The following is a 12,387-nucleotide window of genomic DNA, read 5'->3' on the forward strand; positions in this document are numbered from 1 at the left end:
AGCTCTCTTCAGACCATCAACAAGTGGTTGATATACCATCTTGGGAATTAATGATTTTGGATCAGACCACCCTGGATTTTCCTGAGCATTACAAATAGTATTTTTCCTAACATATTAAAACAGATGCAATACAGACTATACAGAAGAGATAATTATTTAGCAGAGTTTGGCTGGCACAGTGATAAAGTGTATACACTGTTCAGGAAATCTATTCTAACAGCTGCACATGAAAACAGTTCTTGCACATATAACTACAACTATACTGTGGGTAGTACCCAAGCTGCTCCTTGCTTGCCTTTTGGCTACTGCTTCTTTTGTCAGGTAAGACATAAGTAAGCAAGATTTAAAAAAAAAAAAAACCTACATTTTTCATCCCAATTAACTTTTTAAAATATGTTTTCCTGTCAGCAATGCAAAGGTCATTATGAATAAAATGATAAGACATTCAAGGATGAAGGGCAGCCTTCATTTATCTGATACAGTCTTGTAATCCATGACTGAATAAACCAGAATACCCCTAAAGAATCAATACAACCCTACCAGTCCTACAGCCTTCTACACTGAATCTTATTTACAGAAGCAAGGACTTGCATTTAAGTGAGACTTGGCCACAAAAAAGGGCAGTAGTAGAATCTGATTAAATTTCTTTGCAGTTTTACACTTTTGGAGTAGCCTACAAAATGTACAAGCTTGAAGAGTCACATACAGTATGTGGAAATGACATACAGTATTATTAAATGGAGTGTTGTAGCCATGTTGGCCCCAGACTATTAGAGAATGCTTTTGAGCTTACACAGAGCAAGAGCTCCGTATAAATTTGAGCACTTGTCTCTCTCACCAACAGAAGTTGGTCCAACAAAATATATTACCTCACCCACTTTGTCTCTCTCTTAAAATGGAAATGTTTTCAGATTTAGGTTACTAGTCACCATGTGTTACTGGTTACTTTTGCACTTCGCTCAGATTTGTCAGCCTAATAAATTTCATTTCCCTCTTCTTATGCACTTGAATACAGCTGTGCCTGAGTTACAACACAAAAGGAAAATCTTTACATTTAAATAAGCTCTGTGAATTAAACTTCATGAAAACACTGTAATATTAAGTTTTGTAATGCATTCCCTACACCCACAGCCAAAAATCCCCTAAACTAAGATCAAACCTGCTTCACCAGACACCCTTTTTTGTCTGTTGGTTGACGTTCACATCAAGTTTCTAAACCCCTAGAAAAGTTTATTTTTATCAGCTTGTTCAGAAGCCTAGCTGTCATTTCCATATTAACTGTAGCTGCTGGAAGGCACACCTATAGGAAGGGAAAGTCCCCTCTCCCCATCACTTACTTTCTAGTCCTCAGGGGAAGGTTTACCCACAGACTCAAGATGCTATCATTTTATCTCTGAGAATTGTGTATGGTGTTTTGTTTTGTTTTTTTAAAAAGAGAGAGACTAAAATCCATTATTTCCTGTCTAAAACTGAAGTGCTACTGCCTACCTACTGTGGTATCAGAGGCTCCTGCCTGGTTACTCAGATCCTCATCACATCCTGGTGTTTTAGGGCCTCACCCTACGCTCCTTACTCATGCGGAGCGCTTTCAAGGGGTTTTTGCCTGTGAGAGGACTGCAAGGTTAACTCCGGGGTGCCGATGTAGAGGAGACTAGCTGTCCTAGCTCTGACCCCAGGATCACCGAGACGCTGCACCACACCAGCACCGCCATCCTCCCAGCCCACAGCGCTGACAGCCACAAACTCGGAACTGCGCGGGGGAGGTGGAGGACGGGGAGCAGCTCTGGCTGCACCAGGGGCTCGGGCTTCCCGCACACGCAGCGGAGGTGGCCGGGACTGCCCGGGGGTGGGCAGAAAAGGTCGCCCCCGCCCAAGACCCCACAAGCGGCTCCCGATCCGCAGAGACCCAAGTCGCTCCGCTACAGGGCGGGGGAAGGAGCGAAGGGGACGCGACCCGGGGGCGGAGGGAGGGAAGGATCCCCGCTGCTGGCCAGGGGATCCCGGAGGCGGGCAAAGGGGGATCGCAGCTCCCAGCCCGCGCTGTGACCGGGACGCCGCAGGGGCCCTCCCCGGCGTGTGGCCGGGCGCGGGGCAGGAACAGCCCGGGGAGCCGCGCTCCCGCCGCCCGGGCCCACAAAATGGAGCCAGAGCAGGGGCCACGGGCCCCAAAGCCCAGGCCCAGCGGGAGCCGGTGGCGGGGAGGAGAGGGCTCCGCTTCGGTCCCATCTCCCCCCGCCTGCCCCCACCGGCTCCGTCCCCGCCCGTCCGGGCTCCGGCCGCACAAAGAGGCGAGCGGGCGCTGGCGGGGCCCGGGCTCCTCTCCCCACTTCCTGGTCCCCTCGGCGGCGGCGCGGCGGCGGCGCCGGGGCCCGGGGAGGGAGACGGACATTTCATTCGAGCCTGCAGTGGAACCGGTTACCAATCATTGGCCGGAGCCAGGCACAAACCTCCAGTGCGGCCCTGGTTGGCTCCCTCCGCAAATCGGCTGTTTGGTTGGACAGAAAATGGCTGCGAAGGAACCAGTCCCAGCGCGGAGCCCCGCTTCCCGCAGCCGGCCTGCCCTCCCTCCGCGCCGCCTCCCCTCCAGCCCCGCCACACTCGGCTCTTCCGGCCGCGCGGGCTCCCTCCCGCCGCCACCGCCGCCCCCCGCCAGAACCTTTATAGCGGGGCCAGAGCTGGGGGAGGTCGCTGATCCTTCAGGCGCACTGACCTCACCTCGGAGAGGGGTCGCCTTGATAGGGGGTTTCGGTTGGGGTAGATCCTGTACAGCTCTCCCCACCACCATTCACACACAGAAGTGTGTGTGTGTGGGGGGGGGGGGGCGTTCTCTGATGGGAGGTTTCATTGCGGGCAGTTGGGGTAGACCCGTGCAACTCTCTCCCATATCAATTTAAACACGTGGCTGTTGTAAACCGAATTGTCTGGGCATGGAGTATCTGTGTAAGAGGAGGGATGTGTTGGACACTCCATTTCTAAGATGGAGATAGTATTTATTTGTTAAATAGAAAGAAAAGGAGGACTTGTGGCACCTTAGAGACGAACACATTTATTTGAGCCTAAGCTTTCCTGAGCTACAGCTCACTTCATCCGATGCATTCAGTGAAAAATACAGGGGGGAGATTTATATCCACAGAGAACATGAAACAATGGGTGTTACCATACACACTGTAACCAGAAAGAAAAGAAGTACTTGTGGCACCTTAGAGACTAACCAATTTATTAGAGCATAAACCACAAGTCCTCCTTTTCTTTTTGCGAATACAGACTAACACGGCTGTTACTCTGAAAACTGTAACCAGAGTGATCACTTAATATGAGCTATTACCAGCAGGAGAGAGGAGGGGGGAAGGGGGAACCTTCTGTAGTGATCATCAAGGTGGGCCATTTCCAGCAGTTGACAAGAACGTTTGAGGAACAGTGGGGGGGGGAGGGCGGGAATAAACATGGGGAAATAGTTTTAGTTTGTGTAATGACCCATCAGGAAAGCTTATGCTCAAATAAATTGGTTAGTCTCTAAGGTGCCACAAGTACTCCTTTTCTTTTTGTGAATACAGACTAACACGGCTGCTACTCTGAAACCATTTATTAAGTGTTGATTGCTAAGAATTACATTACCTAAAGTTGTGTGAAACTCATGTTATACCTTACAAGGGCTTTTGTTAACATTTTCTTTTGCATCAGTGATGAGAAAATTCATACATACGAAGGCATGCAAAACCTCAAAGTAAAAGTCACCCAAATCCACAAATTTCTACTTGGAAAAAACATGAATTGTATGTGTATATATACACATAACAGAAGGACTCAGATTCACTCAAAAGGTTCATGGGTTTGGTCTGAGTTCAAATTTTAATGAAAAATGAAACCAGACAAATTTTGCATGGCTTCATGTTTCATTGCAAATATTTTGTGCAGCTTGAACATTATTTTAACTGCTGGGTGTTGTGAGAATTAATTCATTAATTTTTGGAAAGCTTTTTGCAAGTATTATCTAAACAATCAATATCTTTCCAGCCCTAAGGAATGTATTTTTCCTCTCCATTTATTTTGAAGCTTGTTTTATCACTTGCTACCTTATTACTATAAGGATGCACTATTAACCTTGCTCTGCAGCTTTAAGAGGGTTGTGTGGATTCTGTCACCCCAACCAGGAATTTCACAAATAAATCAGTGAGCACACATTGAGTCAGGTACAGAGCTTCTCAAATCTTTGATACTAAAGTTAGGGCCAGATCCCACTACCATTTAAGTCAATGGCAAAACTCATTTTTACTTTAATGGCAACAGGATTGGGACCTGTGACACCTAGATTATGGTCAAGTCACAGCAGGAAAGCTTCAGTGAGGAAGTAGTTAACTATAAAATGAAGGATATTGAAAGAATAAAGTGCTTTAAAAGACAGCTCAAATATTTTCTACTCTGAACATGCGAATATTTTGCATGAAATCCTACTGTCTTTTAAAAAAATACTACACTATTCTGTAGAAATGACCCAAAGCTTTTTCTAGGAGCACTACAGTGTTTTGTACTACTAATATAGCATTATATATATATATTTATAATACACACATAACCATGTTAAAAGAACATTATTAAGGTTGCAAAGTCAAGCCTTCAGAAGTTAGGAAATGCTGCAATTAAATTTGCCTGTGCAACCTTAATTCATCCCCTTTGTGTGCATGCACTGTGATACATCTTTTAATTACACAATCACATACTATTTTTTCCATAGGACCCATTTCTCATTCAGTGCCTGGATTGGACGGTGTTCCCTTAATAAGAAGCTGTTCAATATTTTGTTTTCTCCCTGTTGTTCAGTGATTAGCCCCAAGCATTATTTACTGCACACTATTCAAACTCTGCTCTGAAAACAGAATTATTAATTTCCTAATTAACTTTTCTATGGTGTTTATCACTATAATATCTGAGTGCTTCACACACAATAATGAATTTATTACCACAACCCCCAGTAAGGTAAGGAGGTGGTTGTGAGTGTGACATTACCCAGAGTACAATCTGGACTGATAGACACCTGTGTCCGTTCAATTCTCCAACATGGGGTGCCTTTTACACTGCTTTACTGTGAGAGCAACCGCTCCTGGTCTACTCACACAGCTCCAGCATGTAAATCGCTCCCAGCTATATTGTAAGAGTGCTATAGCCAGTCACTCATGAATTACACTGTAGGGCCACACCAGCATGGGAGTGTGCCTGAGAGACCCAGAGCTAGGAACCGTTGACCAGTCACTACCCAGACCCAGGGGACTACCTCCTTTCTCTATCACTGTGGACAACACCACCATCCTGCCTGTCACTCACGCCCAACAACTTTGACTTGGACCTCTCTCTAGGTCCTCACATCCAGGCTATGTCTAAGGATATGTCTATGCTAGAAATGCTGCACCAGCCAGCTGTAGCTGAACCACTGCAGTTTAGACACTTACTACAGTGATGGAAGGGGTTCTTCTGTTGCTATTGTAAACTCACCGCTTCAAGAGGGGGTCAATCTAGTGGTGTAATAGGCATAACTATTGACAGGTTTCAGAGTAACAGCCATGTTAGTCTGTATTCGCAAAAAGAAAAGGAGTACTTGTGGCACCTTAGAGACTAACCAATTTATTTGAGCATGAGCTTTCGTGAGCTACAGCTCACTTCATCGGATGCATACCGTGGAAACTGCAGCAGACTTTATATACACACAGAGAATATGAAACAATACCTCCTCCCACCCCACTGTCCTGCTGGTAATAGCTTATCTAAAGTGATCATCAGGTTGGGCCATTTCCAGCACAAATCCAGGTTTTCTCACCCTCCACCCCCCCACACAAATTCACTCTCCTGCTGGTGATAGGCATAACTATGGCTCTCAGGAGGGGTAAATTTTTCACACCCCTGAGCAAAGTAGCTAGGTCAAACTAACTCTGTAGCATAGACCAGTCCTTGGTCTTGCAGCTTGTTTCTGCATAACAGCTCTAAAATATTGCCTTTCCTTCCATCCACACATCCAAAACCCTCAGGTAGGTTCTCATCAGTTCACATCTCAATTACTGCAACATCCTTTTTTCTGACCTTGGCAAATGCAATCTTGCTCCACGTGTCTTCATTCAGAATGTAACACTGCTGCAAAGATCATTTTCCTAGCCCATCACTTCAACCATGGGTGAAGGGGTCTCCAGTGATCCCCACACAAAACACAGGCAGAAAGGGGTTAAGAAATTTCCTGGCCCACAGACAGCAAAAGCAACCCCAGCTGCTCAACTGTAAAAATGGTCAATTATGGAAAGACACGCCCACAATTGCTGCAGCTAATGAGGGCAAGCCCAAGAGTAAAGATGGGGAACAGCATGAGAAAGGGTGGAAGAGTTTTCTCCTTCTACAAGCTCCCTCTTCTCTAGCACATCAAACATAAATTGTCTGTCTTTGCTTTCAAGGCCCTTCATAGCCTATCCTGCTTCCACCTATTATCTCCTTCAGTATCAAAAGATTGACTCCTGCTTCTGATTCGTCCAAGATGGTTCCAATGCCCATTCCATTCCACTGTTAAAGTTTCAAACAGCCACTTTTGTGCATTCTCCCAGCCTGTGCCTATGTGGGGGAGAAACTCCCTGTAAACATCTGCAAAACTAACTCATTATTCTCTTTCAAAACCCTCCTTCAAACTGTCCTTTGCCATAAGGCCTATACAAAATTGAGAATGGGTAGGCTGCTGGAGTGCTGAGACCACTGCCTATCGTGCTGACCAATATCGTCTTATTGTTTCCTTGTACTCCCATCTGTCTGTATTCATCGGTTATCTCTCATCTTACACTTAGATTGTAAGACCTTGGGGGCAGGGACTGTTCGTCTCCTGAACTTGTATATTTACGAGCACAATGGGGTTCTGGTCCATGACTGGAGCTCCTAGGTCCTAGGATAATACAAATAATAAAGCATGGGGATCCAGCAGTTGGGTGTATTCGCAACAGACTGTTGTCTTTCCAGAGAGAGAGACTGGGCAGGTTGTGAAATTGAGATGACCATAACTCGTCTGAGAGGAAGGGTGGCCCCGTGGCTACGGTGCAAACTGGAGGTTTGAGGGATCTGCGTTCAATTATTGGTTCCACCTTAGACTTATTGTGTGACCTTGGGCAAAGTCGCTTTGAGCTGGATTCTCAAAGGTATGTAAGGCTTCTAACTTCATTTGAAATAAATGGAAGTTAGAAGCCTAAATACGTGTGATGATCTGGACCTTTGTTGCTCTGTGTCTCAGTTTCCCCTTTGTAAAATGGGTATGAGTACCTCTATAGTCTTAGGAGTGTTGTGAGGATACATACTCTAAAAGATTGTGCAGTGCCAGATATTACGGTAATAGAGGCTGTATAAAAGTACCATAGATCAAAATGGTAATTAATCTTGGTTTCACCAATGGAACAGCTAGCTAGCTCAGCAGCACCAAGGGTATGTCTACACTTGAAACTTAGTCATGTTTTAACACGTATTAATTAAACCTAGGCTGCCCAGGGTTAAACATGGGTAGCAACAAATGCTTTGTGTTGTGTCTGCTCTAGAACTGACTTATTTGGGTTAATTAATATGTTAAAAGATGACTAAAAAGTCTAGTTTAGACCTACCACAAGAGTGATAGGGAACTTTAAAGGACATCTGCAGGAAGAAGGTCCAGGTGTAGAGAGATTAGTTTGAGAGACTGTATTAATGGAGCCCCTCCACTCTGCCCAGGCAACAGTTGGAGGTGGTGCAGTAACGATGTCCTCACCATCTTTTATTCAGCAGAGCAGTGTTGCGATTTTACTGATGCACATTCTGACAGAAGCCCTGCTTTGTGACTGTGTGGGAGCCTACAATTGTAGCATAATAATTTGAACAAAATAATTTGAACAAAATAACTTGTGTTAGTCTTAGCTCCATTTTAAACACAGAAAAAAAATCAATGCTGATCTTAAATGGAAAAAGATAAAAGCATCTTTATTTTCAAGCATTGTGCGAATATAACAAACAATGACTATGAAATTAGAAACGGATAGTACTTTTAATTGTTAATTTTTATAACTATGCTTATTATGCACTTGCTAATAAAGATCTCTTACCATGTAGGAATTTTGTGTTGTTGTGGTTAGTTTCTAATTCTTTGTATTCCACTGGCTTTTTGGACATTCTCAGCTGCACTTGAGTGATATTTATCTAGCAGCATAAGAATTGTGAAAAGCTTATGCTGTACTGCTCTGGAGGATGGACAGTTGCTTAATGGCAGTGCAGAGAACTCTATGTTCTCTGCATGTGGTGGAACTGGGTTCCAGACCAGCTCTACTTAGGCCAGTGTGGAGGAAGTACTGGGGGTTGGACAGGTGAGGAAGGGGGCATGGACTGTGATCTGGGTCAGGAATTCAAAGATCCCATGATCACAGAACTCTGCACATGTGGTGCAATGGAGTTGTGGAGTAATAGCCATGGAGGGCAGCAGAGCTGTCCCACATCCTGTTTGTGGGTTAAGTGGGGATTCCATCTCCTTCCAGTCCCTGCATAGTTTCCTTGCCCAAAGCCAATTTTCTCAGACTTTGTGGATGGTGTTGAATTTCATCCTTGTCATGGATTTGAGGACTTTATTTTGTTCATGCCATTGAAGGAATTCAGAACTTGCTACAAAATGACAGAGCTGTCCAGATCCTCTGGTGTTGGTCATCTTTTGTAATATACATCCCGCGCAGGTTACTGTGTGGGACACTGGGATGCAAGGAATTCAGGGTCTGTCTGCACAAGTACAACCATGTTAGCAACATAGTAAAAACAAAGCTGTCCCCTAAACCAGCTACAAATATGATTCCAATTAGTAGCATCAACTGGATCTGAACTGTCTCCCCTAAGTAGGTTGGTTCTTTGACATGGTTGTATCTGTAGTGTGGACAGAGCCATAGATTACAGTATGTTCTTTTTTCTCCTGTGATCCTAGACACAAATCTTGCAAAATTGACAGCCTATTTTAATGAAATTAAAATCCAGGACATCCATGAACTGTGTAGGTTTTAATAGTGCTAAGATATAGCTGCTTTTGCATTCAGGGCTAAGAGTTCAAACCTTAAACCAGTTGGCATTACAGGATCTTGACATTACTGAGACAAGCTTTTCTCTTCTAGTTTACACATAGGAGAGATCTTAATTTCACCGATAGAAATTGTTAAAAGATAGGTAACAAAGGGTAGGAATAAATAGTCAGATTTCACAGCTGAGAGGGGTAAATAGTGGGGTCTCCCAAGGATCTGTACTGGGACCTGTGCTGTTCAACATGTTCATATATGATCTGGAAAAAGGGATAAACAGGGAGATGGCAAAGTTTGCAGACAATACAAAACTACTCAAGATAGTTAAGTCCAAAACTAACTGTAAAGAGTTGCACTGGGATCTCACAGAACTGGGTGACTGGGCAACAAAAGGGCAGATGGAAATTCAATATAGATAAATGCAAAGTAATGCACATGGGAAAAACATAATCCCAACTATACATACAAAATGATGGGATCTAAATTAGCTCTTACCACTAAAGAAAGATCTTGGAGACACTGTGGATACTTCTCTGAAAACATCTGCTCAATGTGTAGCAGCAGTCAAAAAAGCCAACAGAATATTAGGAAAGGGATAGATAATAAAACAAAATCATAATCCCACTATGTAAACCATGGTATGCCCACACCTTGAATACTGTATGCAGTTTTGGTCATCCAATCTAATATAAAGATATATTAGAACTGGAAAAAGGACAGAGAAGGGCAACAAAAATGATTAGGGGTATGGAAAGCTTCCATAAGAGGAAATGTTAAAAAGACTGGGACTGTTCATTTTAGAAAGGAGATGACTAAGGGGAGGAGATATGATAGAGGTCTATAAAATCATGAATGGTGTGGAGAAAGTGAATAAGGAAATGTTTCAGAGTAACAGCCGTATTAGTCTGTATTCACAAAAAGAAAAGGAGTACTTGTGGCACCTTAGAGACTAACCAATTTATTTGAGCATAAGTTTTCATGAGCTACAGCTCACTTCATCGGATGCATTCCGTGGGCTTTGGATCAGCACCAGGATGTTTTATAGTACATTCTTAATCTCAGAATTATTCTAAACAATAAAAGAATGTGACTCACTTTTGGATTATAAGGTAGAAGACATAAAAACAGATGTGGTGATGCTTTTGAGACTCTCTCATATGACCGTCTCAAACAAACTAGGGAAATGCAACCTAGCTGGAGCTACTATAAGGTGGATGCATAAGTGGTTGGAGAACCATTCTCAGAGAGTAGTTATCTGTGGTTCACAGTCATGCTGGAAGGATGTAACAAGTAGGGTCCCGCAAGGATCAGTTTTGGGTCCGGTTCTGTTCAATATCTTCATCAATGATTTAGATAACGGCATAGAGAGTACACTTATAAAGTTTGCGGATGATACCAAGATGGGAGGGTTTGCAGTGCTTTGGAGGGTAGGATTAACATTCAGAAGGATCTGGACAACCTGGAGAAATGGTCTGAAGTAAATAGGATTAAATTCAATAAGGACAAATGCAAAGTACTCCATTTAGGAAGGAACAAATCAGTTGCACACGTACAAAATGGGAATGACTGCCTAGGAAGGAGTACTGTGGAAAGGGATCTGGGGGGGTCATAGTGGACCACAAGCTAAATATGATTCAACAGTTTAATGCTGTTGCAAAAACAAAAAGCGAACATCATTCTGGGATGGATTAGCCGGAGGGCTTTAAGCAAGACACAAGAAGTAATTCTTCCACTCTACTCCGCACTGATTAGGCCTCAAATGGAGTATTGTGTCGAGTTCTGGGCGACACATTTCTGGAAAGATGTGGATAAATTGGAGAAAATCCAGAGAAGAGCAACAAAAATGATAAAAAGTCTAGAAAACATGACCTATGAAGGCAGATTGAAAGAAAAAATGGTTGGTTTAGTCTGGAGAAGAGAAGACAGAGGGGACATGATAATTTTCAAGTACATAAAAGGTTGTTACAAGGAAGAAGGAGAGAAATTGTTCTTCTTAACCTCTGAGGATAGGACAAGAAGCAATGAGCTTATATTGCAGCAAGGGAGGTTTAGGTTGGACTTTAGGAAAAACTTCCCAACTGTCAGGGTGGTTAAGCACTGGAATAAATTGCCTAAGGAGGTTGTGGAAATTCCATCATTGGAGATTTTTAAAAGCAGGTTAGACAAACGTGTCAGGAAGGGTCTAGATCAATGGTTTTCAGATTTTTTTTTCCTGGCAACCCAGTTGAAGAAAATTTGTTGATGCCCATGATCCAACAGAGCTGGGGATGAGGGGTGGGGCCAGGAATGGAGGGGTTCAGAGTGTGAGAGGGGCTCTGAGCTGGGACAGGGGGTTGGGGTGCAAGAGGGGATCAGGGCTCTGCGCACGGGGTGCAAGCTCTGGAGTGGGGCCTGCGATGAAGGGTGCGGGGGGGGTCAGGCCTGGGGCAGGGAATTGGAGTGCGGGGTTGGGGTGTGGGCTTACCTCCGGCAGCTCCCGGCGAGCGGCACAGCCAGGTGCAGAGGCAGGCTTCCTGCCTGTCCTGGCACAGTGGACCACGCAGCACCCTGGAAGCGGCCAGCAGCAGGTCCGGCTCCTAGGCGGAGGCTCACAACCGGCTTGCGTGGCTCTCACCTGCAGGCACTGCCATCCCCAGCTCCCATTGACTGGCAACTGGCCAATGTGTGTGCAGAGCACCACAGTGCTCAGAACGGGGACAGCGCACAGAGCCCTGTGGGCTCCCCCCCCCCCAGCTAGGAGCCGGACCTGCTGCTGGCTGCTTCTGGGGCACAGCGCGGTGTCAGAACAGGTCGGGACTAGCCTGCCTTAGCCAGGCAGCACCGCCAATGGGACTTTTAACGGCCCGGTCGGTGGTGCTGACCAGAGCCGCCGCGACCCAGTGCCTTACATTCCGTGACCCAGTACTGGGTCACGACCTGAAGTTTGAAAACCACTGGAGCCTGCCTGCCTCCCTGTAGCCAACCAGTCTTTTAGCAGCCCAGTCAGCTATGGTGACCGTAGCCACCAGGGTCCCTTTTTGACTGGGCATTCCAGTCGACAACAGGATGCCTGGCAACCCTATGCCTTTGGGACCCCTTTATGATATCTCTAAGCAAAGTGCATTGGTGTAGATTATCTTCCTTTTGAAAGCCAACTAGAAGCTTCTGCTAGCACATAATGCAGAAACCCATGTTCTGAGTGGCATAGACCATTATGAGCACACCACACTAGTGTGCTCAAGTATCTCTGTTGGCCACCTATTCACTTCTGGATGCAGCTTAAGGCATGGGTTTAAAGTTTTTAAATGGGTTGGGTCTAGGGTTGCCAACCCTCCCGGATTGTACAGGAGTCCTAGATGCAGGGGCAGCCAGGAGA

The 12,387-nt window shown here is 45.0% G+C and overlaps 1 protein-coding gene across 6 annotated transcripts in view; it reads right to left on the reverse strand.

Annotated features, from left to right (window-relative positions):
• NFYB (nuclear transcription factor Y subunit beta) overlaps window positions 1–12,387 on the reverse strand; it is a 43,419-nt gene that overhangs the window by 20,522 nt on the left and 10,510 nt on the right. The window contains exon 1 of one of the 6 annotated variants that reach the window (XM_073324094.1): window positions 2,716–2,783. The exons of 2 other annotated variants lie outside the window; for them this stretch is intronic. The gene's annotated coding sequence lies outside the window, so the exon portion shown is untranslated. Of the gene's footprint in view, window positions 1–1,488; window positions 1,707–2,419; window positions 2,532–2,715; window positions 2,784–12,387 lie in introns of those variants that run through there. 3 more of the 6 variants (XM_073324042.1, XM_073324050.1, XM_073324060.1) reach the window with 3 other exon arrangements.

The sequence above is a fragment of the Lepidochelys kempii genome, chromosome 1, assembly GCF_965140265.1.
Source record: "Lepidochelys kempii isolate rLepKem1 chromosome 1, rLepKem1.hap2, whole genome shotgun sequence".
Taxonomy (NCBI): Eukaryota; Metazoa; Chordata; order Testudines; family Cheloniidae; genus Lepidochelys; species Lepidochelys kempii.